Below are 12,294 nucleotides of genomic sequence, written 5' to 3'. Positions count from 1 at the left end.
CTGGCAGATCACAGTCACTCGGGGATCCTCCTGCTTTCAGTTCGGGTTCCCCTGCCGGTTGGCTTGAAGGAAAATCTCCGTCTAGGACGAGGACACAGCTGGGACAATTCTGATTTCCCCTAGCAGAGGGCAGTGGTGTGCAGACACTCGCTAACTTGCTGCAGGAGCCTGCAGATGTCCATCACGTGCCCAAGCCGTGGGCCCTCTGCTTTCCAAGCCCTATATTTTGCATTTTTCAAGTGCTGCCAAAGATTTGCATTCGGGAAGCTGGATGCAAAGTAAGTCATTATTGATACATGTGGTTTCACAGGATCTTGCAGTCATTTTCCTTGGCAGATGTTCTCCAAGGCTGGAGTGTACGTGCCAATCTCCGGGGTCGGGCAGGAACCCGTTCAACCCACGGCATCATCTTTGAGGTGGGGCTCCAAAGACTTCTGCAGAGACTGGGGGTATTTGTTAGCAGGATAAACTGCCTTTTACTGACATCTACTTTCATGGATATTGCTTTGGTAACTAAAACATCTCTAGCCTCAGACCCATTCGTGCTTTAAAACAAGCACAGTCATTGCAAACCTCTGCCTGATTCCACCCTGATTTCCCTCAAGCTCCCTCTCTCTACCTGTGTGGTGAACTGAGGAACTATCTCATCCCCTAAATGCTTCCCCAGTGATTGCAAGCCTTTGCTCTTTCACCCTATAGCTCACCCCACCCCACCCCACCCCAATCCCTAAGAAAACTCCCTCCACACCCGCATGATGCACAGAGAAGACGAAGCAATGAAATGTGTTGGGTTTGACACCTCTGGGAGCTCCCCCTGAGCTGCGGGGATGAGTTATAGCATTGCCTTCAAAGGAGAGAAAGAGAAGCTGAGTTGGCACAATGGGAAGGACTTCATCTACGCCCGAGGGGCTCTGCTGCCTGTCAGGCATTTGCGGTGGGGGGCTCTGTGTTGCGGGGATATGGCTGGGCTGTGATCCCAAAGCTGGGTTCAGTCAGAGACCACTGCTGCTCTCCTGTAGCTGCGGGCATTGAGAGGGAAAACCAGATAATAGAGCATGGTCCCTTGCCTTGAAAGATCTCCGAGTCATTTGAAGTGCTAAGCACTGTGAGGGGGGGCGGATCATTTCGTGGCAGTGGTGGGCTGCCTGGGGCCAGCGTTTTCAAACATCAGGAGGGATTTTGGCGACCAGTGCCTGGAGGGGCCCAACCTGAGCTGCCCTTTTGATTTTCAGCAGGAGCTGAGCACTCGTGGATTCACCCTTTTTCTCTCGAAACCCTTGGTTGTGCCCGGCAAGCAAAGAGCCCAGGAGTTCCTATCGCAGCCACATGTTGGAGATCTTCCATGAGGGAAATATCCCCTGCGCTCTGAAGCATTGCCTGGGGGAAATAACACATTGTAGGCCACATGCCCTGCGCTCTCTGCAGGAGAGTCCCCTCTCCGTCACTCCCAAAATGTTGCTCGCAGGCACTGGTGCAGTTGCTCTGACTTTGCACTGTGCCACTCGCGGGAAGGGGCAGCAAACTTCTGGGTCCCAGGACAAACCTAGGAGACGATGCCATGATTCACCGGTGCTTGCAGCCGAGTCCCAGAGCTGTGGGCCCTGCTGGGCTGCGAATATGCTGGTCTCTACCCTGCCTAGTCTGAGGGGGAAGCAGAGAAGGGGGTGGATTTAGAAAGAGGTTACAGGGGCTGTGTACACAGAGCTGTGTGGGGCAGAGGGAGCATCACAGCTGGTAGCCCCTGGGGGTACCGCTGCGAGCCCTGCACAGTCCTGGGGGCAGCGTGGATCTGCATGGCATCAGCAGCATGTGCCACCTTCTCTCCCACTCTGCTCACCCACATGCGTGGAGTCGAACCCCCAGCCTTTTGCAAGGGCAGCTCCACTGCCTATTGAGCCCGAAGCACTGAGGATTCCCGGATTGCTGTCGCTGCACAGATGGCAAGCACGTGGGCCCAGGGAAGCATGCACCCCCCATGGCCTGGCCTGCCTGCCTGCATAGGAAGCCATCACTAGATTCACTGGGATCTCACCACCCCAAGGCCCCATCTGAGGCCAGGGTGAAGAACTGATTGGGAAGGGGAGCTGCCCCCATTTCGGCTCCCCTCCCCCAGCTCCTTGGAGCGCATCTCCACTCTCCCGGTGATCAGTAGGATTCCTCACTGCCGTGATACTTTCTGTCCCTGAGACCGCGAGCCAGCACTTAGCAAGTGACATGTGACCCAACGCCAACTCCTCCGGGGGGAAGGAAAAACGCTCACTTTTCCACAGACCACAAACCCTCTGGCTTGGAAGAAGGCAGATCTAGCCCCAGGCATGAAACACCTCTCCTCACAGATGTGGAGTCCCCCTAACACAGCTGCGTCTCCTCTCCACTGATTGCTTGGCTTAGTAGCACTCAACGCCTTGAACACCTGTGCTTCTTGCACCCCCAGAGAGCTCCTCTCGTGCTGGATGCTGCAGGGGAGGGGTTCCTTTTATGCCTGCAAATCATTTTTAGATCCCTTCCTCCCCCCTTCCTAATGAAAGCCAGCTCTACTCTGATCCGGGCACAGCTGCCGGATTGCAAGGAAGGGGTGGGGCGGGGAGGAGTATTAGGCATGTGATTTTTCTTTTTTCCCTGCAAGACTGAGAAAGATGCTGATGTGTAAGCTCTGGGTCTCCTTGGCTCCCTAGGTTCTCTATGGTTGGTAATAAAAACCACGTTGCACAGAAAAGGAGCCAGGAAGCCGTTTTCTATAGAGCTGGGCTATATTCTTTCAGGCTCTCACACACACACACGTTTCCGTTACGCTCACTTCTGGCTGCTTTGCACCAGACCGAGAGGGAAAGTGTCCCTGAGGCCTAAACAGCATGACTGGGCTCTAAAGGTTAGCACACGCTGCTCAATGAAAGTGCAGTTCTTGCTGGCAGAGGCCAGGGCTTTGGACCTCCAAGCATTTCCTCAGCTGAGTGATCTCCAAGGGGCTGAAGGAAGCTGATCTCATCAGCCTGGGGAGCAGGCACATGATGGCGTAAGGCTGGAAGAGACATGGGCCCACTCACGCATGCATGCACATGTGCGTGCACACCTACACACACACACACACACACACAGAAGGGACTGCTCTGGGTGACACAGTCACCTGGGAGACACCCAAAGGACCTGTACCAGACGCTTCGCTCAACTGGAGTAGGCAGCTGGGATGCTGTGAGTGAGATTGGGCTCTGCAAAGGTGGGCTGGAGCTCCTGCTGGAAGGCAGGCGACTTGGACAAGAAGTTGTCCATGCAGCTTAACGTTAGGATGACAGTGAGGCACTGGATCCCAGAGATCTGGGTTCAACTCCAGCCCTGCCGCAGTCCTTCTGTGTCCCCTTGGGCAAGTCACTTAATGTCTTTGGGCTTCAGTTACCCCTCTATAAAATGGGAACAGTGGTGTCTCCTGTTGCCCACCCTGTTGTCCATCCTGCCTATTTAACTAGTATGGTGCAAGCACTATCTTTTAGAATATTTATATGCAGCACCCACGACAGTGGTGTTGTGCTAGATTAATACAGCCCCTAGCACATGGGGCTCCTGGTCTGTGGCTAGGACTCCCAGACACCAATGCAATCTAGATAATCGGCAATGGGCTTTGCTATGTCTGTGCTATTGAAGGAATGCCTCCAAGGGAGTGTAAGGCAGTCAGGAGTTCGTATGACACTGGATTGGGGCTCGATGAGCTCAGGGCCTCTGGGAGAAATGAATGGCCTCTGTCTCCCTTGCTGGAAATGGGAAATAGAGAGTGATTGGGTTTTGGGGACCTGGTACCACTGCACTCTCATTCCCTGCTTTCACAGGACCTAGGTAATTTGCTCTGTGAATAGCCAGCTAAAAACAACCGACCAACTCTTTGCTTCTATGGGGTATGGCCTTTTCATTAATAAGCAAATGCTTCTATTTAGTGAATGAATCCATTATCAAGCCCAGCCCTGCTTTAAGGTGCTTTTGTGTAACTGCCACTGTAAAATGATTATCACACACAGCATCCTCAGGAGGCAGGGGGTGAAGTATCATCTCCAATTTACACTGTCAGCCAGGTCCTGATGCTGCCTGGGCAGCACAGGAAAAGTGACAGGCTTCAAAGCAGCATTTCCCAAGAGCAGAGTCATGCTTGTTCCTTGCTATTCTCTAGGTAACTGTATTAGTACATTGCCAGGCTGGGAATTCCCTCTGAACCCTCCTGGAGGCATTTTCAAGAGGAAAACGTCCACCTCAAGTAGAGACAGCAGGAAATCCCAATTGTCTCCTTTCTCTTGATGAGTGCAGCCTCTAGGAAGCGGCATCAAAACTTTCCTTCTCTGGCTGCTGGTGGTGGTAAATGCTAAAGAAAGGCTTCCCAGTGGGACACTGCCAATAGAAATTCCTATGCAAACACTCGCATTCTGGGCTGTTACCTATAGGAAAGCCCATGAAAACCTGCCTCCTCTCACTGGGGATGTCAGAGCAGTTGATGTTTTAATTCCTTACTTTGCTATTTTAAGACAGCACCCTCAAACACATTTTAAAAACCATCCGATCACACACAAAAGGATGTTATGACATCCTCCCCATCCTCAGAGGCTGTAGCACTCCAAAAGGAAGCTCCTGTCTCCTGAGCTGTTTCATAGCAAAGGGTTTTTTGTGTGTGGCTTTTTTTTTTTTTTTTTTAAAAGAAATGCTTCGTGTTCCCAGCCAAATCAAGTCCAAATCCATGAGTCAGTCCAGAATCATCCAGCAAACAGCCTTCATACCCATCATGGGCTTCAGATATTTCCAGCATTTTTTGGCAGGCATCCTTCGTGCAGTCCCAAGCCTGGGGACATCGGGTTCAGATATCCCCAAGTTTTGCCTGCCCTCAGCCATATGGCACAGGAGCAAGCTAGTGAGGATCCTCCTATTCCCATAAATTGGGCATTAAGTCCTAACACCTCCGCGGGTACTAAACCACACCAGAAGAACAGTTATCCTCCAGGTGCTTAAGGAAAACTGCCTTCATGGACCCAGATATGTAGCAAAGTTCAGCAGCCAAACAGCTCAGGCCCGTCTGGCTGCAGAGGCCGAGGCTGCTAGTCTGTATTCAGCCGTGCCTGCCCACTCCCTCCCTGGCGTGGGAGAGGAAGCGCACCGAGGTTAACTCGTCACATCAACTCACACAAGAGTCCAGCCTGCTGTCCCTTCTGAGCTAACACCCATCCTGGATTTCCATTGCAAGCCCCTTTTGATTAGGCTGTAGATGAAACGGATACATAGCACAGGATAGTAGGGAGTAAAACTGACTGGGCAACCAGGAGAGAGATCCCTTTCATGGTCAGATGGTTGGGTACTTGCAGCTGCACACAGCCAGGGGCTGTCGAGCCTGCCAGCCAGGAACGGAGAGTCAGTCCTGGTGGGGAAGGCAGGAGGTTTGGAGCTTCTTGGGTGCAGAGGACTTGGAGGGGTGGCTCCCGGCAGTGAGAAGTCTTCTGAACAAGGCCAGCGTTGAGGCTGAGCTGGTGGCCAGGCACACCACCCAAAAGAGCCTTTAAGGTGGCTTATTTGACCTGCAATATACCACTGAATGGCCCTGAGGTATTTCTGGAGGTTTTTGAAAGAGTCTCTAGAGACATCTGATGGGATGGGAACTCGTGGCTAGCTGCAGCTTGCTGGTGAAGCTCAGGCAGTTTACAGGTCTCCAAACCAGCAGAGCTTGGCCATAAAGAAGGGGACGCTAGTGCTTAGTTACCAGTAATTAGGAGGCATTCCCAAAGTGAAAGCCCATGTGATGTCCAGCTGTAACCACTAGCCCTCGTTCAGACACTGAGCAGTCTGGCTATGCAGTGGCTCGTGTATGGGCATCAACAGAGATCATGGAGCTAACAGTTCCTCCGTGACCTGAACAGAAATGGTCAAGACCAGGTTGGAGACACCAATCCAAGACATTGGAAGAGGGTATCTGCCTTGCCGAAGATGATATTGAAGCTGTGCTAGAGGTCTGCACTAGTTACCAGCCCTGTTTTCTGACTTCCACCCAAATCAGGAATGTTTTCTACAGCAAAGCCTGGCATGGAAGCATAGGCGGTGCTAAGGGAACAAAATTAGGCAACTGTATTCCTTCATTTCCCCTATATTTAGAAAGGGTAGACTTCCCAGCGTGTTTGAACTCCTTTGCATTAAAGATGCCATTCTCTCTCGTTCTTTCCCCTAGGCTCACAAAGCATCTTTATTTGGCTGGTTGGGAATAGTCGGCTGTTTTGGCTGCATTTAGGAAAACACCGTTTCCTATTGACTCGCCTGCTCCCAATGGTGCTGCCGAACATGGGTGACTAGTGACCTTACCAGCTTCCTACATGTTTGTCCTCTTCCTCCCTCTGCTCCCCCAGACAGACTTTGCCAGGAATTCACACTGGACCCTAGCCAAAGCTCTTTTGAAGTCAGAGGAGGGAGTCTTTTGATTGACTGCCTGGGGCTGTGGATTGGGCCCTTGAGTTTTGTTTCAAAGGCTTTTCATCATGAGGCTGCTGTTCTGAAGGAGGCTGCATCAAATAGCAGAGCTAAGAGAGTAATTTGCAATGCGTCGAACCTCGTGGATTATTCACAAGCAGGCTCTTGCATCCCCTGACTGCTGCCTTGCGTTCGTTGAAACGGCTTGATGAACTTCATATCGTGCTTCCTTAAGAGAGTTCGTGGTCCAGACTGCGTCACCAGGTTGTGACTGGTCCAGCGAGTCGCCTAGTACAGCTTGCTTCCCTGATTGGACAGGGCAAACAACTTTGGGCCAATCGCTTACTCCCTCTGCCTCACCATTCCCTTCAGTGTAATGGGAATAATGTCATATTGCTTTGCTCCTGTGCTTTGCCTGTCTCCGTTTCTCCATGTGGGTACTAACCTTGGCATTCAGTGGCTGTGTTGGGTTAGGTACCATGCATAAGCTTAGTGAGAGAGGATCCTGACTCCACAGTGCTTCTAAGGAAGGGGAGAGGGGAAGTGCCTTCCCCACCGTCCCTTGGGAAGTCTATGGCTGCGTGAGGGACTCTCCCCTGAGTCTCCATTCAGTGCCCGGCCATATGTAGTCCTCTCAGACTTGATTTTGACGCCTTGTCTCTGAGACTAATCAGCAGAAGTGATGGATGAGTTTTAAAGGAGAGAGTCGTGAGCCAGTGCTTGAAGCCCGTAGAGCGCTTCCCCTTGAAAAGCTGGCTGGGGCGTGCTATCAGAGCCGAGCCGATCTGCCTGACATGCTGCCGCTCTTGGTGGAGAGGCTACTGCAGGCTGACTTAATTAACGAGCAGCAAAACAACACCTGTTGGGGATTACATTCGCCCTCCTCCAGGCAGCACAAAAACCAGCTGCACACTTATGCTGCAGACGTGCAGCGAGCAGCCAGGACTTCCCGTCCTCCGGCAGTGCCTTTGCTGGCCGGTCCCTCCATCTACTTTGGGGGTTTGCTCACGAGTCGTTGCCCCGGAGTAGTGATTCTCACCCAGGGTGCTGCAGGGCACCGGGATATTCTTGCGAGGGTTCCTCCGGGTGCCACACAGCCAGGTGTGCTGTCTGCCGTGGTCTTTCTGAGTTCCTTGCAACAGAAGAATTGCTCTAGTATTGTTCCATACGCCAGAAATGAGGTATTGTTCCATAGCTTTCATTCATTTTTTGACTATGGAATAATTTGACTAAGAGCCAGCTTTGCCCAAAGCAGGCCTTGAGTCTAATATGTGGGGCCTGGAGTCCAAAAAAGGTAGAGAACCACCATCTGAAGGCATAGGCGGACCTAGAATTTGGAAAAAGAGGTGCAACAGATGGTGAGGTGCATCGCCAAATGTAAAAACAACACATGCTTTTTTTTTCTCTAGTTAAAAATAAACTAGAAGTTTCACTGATACACTCAGGGCTGTAGGCTTCTGTTTAAGATTGCAGCAAAAAGCAATACAACGCCCCTGGAACAAGTTAAAGGCAATCTGCAGGGCTGTGAAATAGGAGCTTCATTACCAGGAGCAGGGAAAAGACAGCAGAAGGGCAGAACAAGGGCTAGCCGGATGGGTGGAACATCAGGACCATTTAAAAAATGGTTAACACGGGTGGAAGGAGGAGTTTAGAAGGGATCAGGCAGGTGATATTAAGCCAAGAAGTCAATAATTCCCTCAGCACGGTCTGACTAGAAATGCTGCCGTCGCAGCCAGGCAGGGGGTTTTACACTGGGTGGAGCAGGAATGCGGGGGGTCCAGTGCCCCAGCACACACCTCCGAGATCTGCCCCTGCCTTGAAGCATACCCAGAGCCCCGAAGCCCACCCAGCTGTGGCCACTGCACTATCACTGCCTCCATTAACGTGCCACAGCGGTGTGGCCTGCTCGCTCAGCATGGCCTTGGGGCCGCTGTCAAAGTCGGGGGGCACGGGGCTGAGGCTGGGGTCTCCTTTCTTGTTCAAAAGAGCCACATGAAGGAACGCTGCGTTCTCCGACTGGCTCTCTCGACAGCGACCAGCAACTGAGAACAGATGTGGAGGCTCAACCCCTGGCGGCAGCAATTCGTGGCTGCAGCGCAGGCGCTGGGGGAGGCCGACTGCACTGAGGATGTGGGAGAGCACCGCTGGGAGAGGCCCGGGGCAGCTGGGGGAGCGCTGGTGCTGAGCTGCCCCATGACAACACATACAGCCCATTCCCCCAGCTCCTGCCCCGGCCTGTGTGCACAGAGACATTGAGATGCAGCCAGGTAAGCAGGGCTGCAGCCGACTCAGCCCGTAAAACCTAGTATTGGGACAGCAAAGCAGAGAGAGAGGGGAATGACCTGCCTGAGGTTTCTACGGCAAGCCAGCAGCAAGGCTGGGAATACTGCCCAGAGGTCCTGATTCCCTTCCACGCTGCAGAGAGGTGCTGTAGAAACGGATCAGGCACTAAAAGAATTAAATGCTTCCTGGGGGGCAAACAGGAGTTTAAAACATAAATCAGCATTGCTCCGTGACAGGCAAGGAAGTGCTGCTGGTTTACACCCGCTATGGATCTGGCCCCAGTGCCTCCCTGCCTCTCCAACCTGGCGTGCAGAGTTTCAGCGAGTGCAATGAAAAATAAACACGTCTCCTTATAGCGCCACATATAAAAATGTTACTATTGGCTGGATCTGAGGGGCCCGGAGCACAGGGACTGAAGGAGCTTTTGTTGGGGTAAAACAGCTGCAGAATGGATTTCAGTACACTTTTTTCCTTTTCCCTTTTTTTCTTTTTTAACCCAGTTGCCTCGCAGCCCCCTTCCAGAACACGGATTCCCTGGCAGGTTGTTACTGCACTCCAGGTGCAATGAGACATCTCGGCCGGGTTATGGTGATGCTTGGTGCTGCCACTTCATCACAGCTCTGCTACTTTGCTCTCTGTCTAAGAGATCAATGCACCCTGTAAAGCCCAGTGCATCTAGCTGGGGACTTATATAGGGGCAGTGGATGAGATCCCTCTGCCTAAGGAGTTTGTGCAGGGCTTGCTCGGCTCCAGGATGTATTAGTGCCCCTGGTCCTAACCCAGCATCTCTGCGGCAGGTTGGCAAAATTGGAGGACGCACTCCTGCCTTTCCACAGCCCCGCTCCAGCCTGGCTACCTAGTGCTGCAAATGCAGCACAGGGGCTGTGCCCCCCACCTCCCAAATCTTGAATGTCAGTGGAGGTGCCCAGGACCTGCTGCAGGGGTGAGGATTGGCCCGGCAGTGTCGTCTGTGCCTGACAGTGCCTGAGCCCTGTCTCCAGCTTCCAGCACAGCGTGTGCCAGGGGAGAGTGGTGAGTCCAGGGTTGATCCCCTGCTGCTCTGTGCACATAACTCCCAAGAAGACAGCATCTCATTCACCAAGGAAGATGGATGACAAAGTGCCCCTGCTAGTTTCCCTTGCACGTGCTTCCCTCTCCAGGCTGCAGAAGCACAGTCTGTCGGAGCTCCGGAGAGACAGCTCTGCTGCCAAGTCTCCGAGGGATGAGGATGCTCTACAAACAATAATGCACGTGCACTCTGGCTCCAGGTCCCTTCCTTCTGCACTTCAGCTCCGGTGCCTTCCCTCTCCTTCCTCCCCCACAAACCCTTCAATTAGACGAGGGCTGAACAAGCCTCTCTTGAAGTGCCTGCGGCTTCAGGGCTCCCCAGCAGGTTGCCTTTGAGGAGCATTTTCAAACGGCTTAGCAGTCCTCAGTTACCAACTCCCTGCGCTCCCTTTTGAAGCTCATTTAACTCAGCAGTGGTGGCTGCCTTGGTAGCAGCAGCAGGAGCTGGGCTGCACGGAGGGTTTCGCCCAGAGCCAGGACACCATACCCCTGCCATCCAGCCCGTGCACCCGTACGGTGTGTGCTACAGCTTGACTCTGCAGGCTCTGGCATTTGTCTAAGGCCCGCCCCGAATGTCATCGGCGTCGGGGCGCAGCAGGAAGCACGAGATGCTCAGCTGGAGCCGGATCTTGCTGGATTAGGTACAGATCCCCCAGAGAGTCCAGTTGTGAGCAGTGCATAGGAACAGAAGAGGGTCAGGAGCAGGGACAGAGGGCTTGGAAAGCCATCAGCCCCCGAGGAAGCACGCTGAGCTGCCTCTCCCTTCTCCCTGCAGGCTTAATGTGATGGAGCAAACTGGAATCGCTCCTGCTGGAAAATGAACGACAGGCTCCAGAAGGCAGCGGGACAAGCTGGAGCTCAGAGTAGTCACGAAGGAGTGAGATTTATAAAGCTTTGGCATCATGGCCAGAAACCGCATGACAATATCTCCGAAGCCAGTCAACTAGAAGACTCTCAGGAGGCCGGAGACACCGCGGATATCCCGCTGAGGTCGGCAGCCGCCCTTCCAGTGGCCTCTGTGAAGCGAATCTGGGGAGCTGCTCCGTACATCCTGCTTACAGCGGCCCTTAATCTAGCCCTCAATACCGCAGCATTGGCACCCCTTCACCTCTTCATCCTCACGACATCCCCGTGCTGCAGGAAAGTGCTGCTATGGAGAGCAGATGTCCAGAGAGACTAAGGTCCCGATCCTCGAAGGAATAATGGTACCCGTTGAGGAGCGTAGTAGGGATCAAGCAACTGAATATATTTGTGATTGAGGATCCGAGCCTAAATGTCTTGCCTGGGGTCCCAGGCAGCCCCTTTGGCAGCTGGAACGTGCCCCCTCTGTAGCAGAGCTGTTTGCTGCCCAGCTGACCGGCAGGAGACACGTAGGGCTTTGTCTCCCTCCAGTGGCTGCTCATCAGAGGAGGTTGAGAAGGGAGGTCCTGCTCCTAACTAACTTGAGGGCTTACTTAGTCCTTGAGTTCTCAGGGTGGAAGTCACTCTGGTAGTGCAGGGGACTGAGCAGACAGAAACCTAGCCAGGTTTGGGACTGAGTGTTTGACCACTGCTGGGTCCTCAAAGCTATGGGCTGTTTGGAGCCAGGTGGTTGGCCCCTTGGGCAACTAGGATTCAGGGCAGGTCTAGATTTCCACATCCTGGCTGCTGGGGGCTGCGTGGATTCAGACCCCTCTCAGTCTGGCACCTTCACGGGCTGCTCAAAGGAAGAGTAACCCACGTGTGACTCCCGAGGTGTGCACAAATCGGCAGCCGCAGCCATTTCCCCTGGCTAGAAGAGCCCCTCATCCTCAGGCAGTAAGGCCCTCTTTCCTTCGTGCTCAGTTGCTGTTGGTACTAGAGGCGTTAAGCCAGTCCCACTGCAATGCGACCCCCCTTCAAGACTCCACACTTTGACCAGGGTAAGTCTGGTTAAAGCCGCTCCCACGACGGGTTCTTCCTTGGGGACAGACTACCATGCCTGTGATATATAACCTCCTTGCTTGAGCCACGTGCAAGCCCTGTTGCCCTGGCTGTGTATTTGCTATGCTGCCACTGCTGGAAGAGGGGCTCACAGCTGCTAGTCCCTCGCTCTTCAGCTTTGGGCCCTAGACTCGGCTGCTTCACCCACTAGCAGGGACTTGTTGTCAAAAGCCCCCAGGATAGCGTTGTCACACCTAGTTACTGCCAGTTTTCTTCAAGGGATGGCTGGGCTGTCTACTCTCCTGCCACCAGCACATGCTCTTCCTAGGCCAAAATACTCTTCTGCCCTATTCTAGCATCGCGGGGCCACTTCTGCCCGGGGCACCCACTGACCTGCCTCTTTCAAACTCAAGATTTCCTTCAGTGCTTATGTCTGAGGGTGGTGCCGCCAAATCTCTTCCTCCATTTCTCTGAGAACGTTTAGAGACTTGGCATCCTGCCTAGGGCCCCACCTCTGGCTTCTCCCTGTAGATCAGTATCGGAGATAATGAATTGGCATGCATCTTGGTTTATTGAAGCAGGTGGGTGTGGAATAGCCTGGAAGCACTTCACCTCTGATGA

The sequence above is a fragment of the Crocodylus porosus genome, unplaced genomic scaffold (assembly GCF_001723895.1).
Source record: "Crocodylus porosus isolate Cpor-Errol unplaced genomic scaffold, CroPor_comp1, whole genome shotgun sequence".
Lineage (NCBI taxonomy): Eukaryota > Metazoa > Chordata > Crocodylia > Crocodylidae > Crocodylus > Crocodylus porosus.
The sequence above is the reverse complement of the archived record's forward strand: the minus strand, read 5'-3'. Positions refer to the sequence as shown.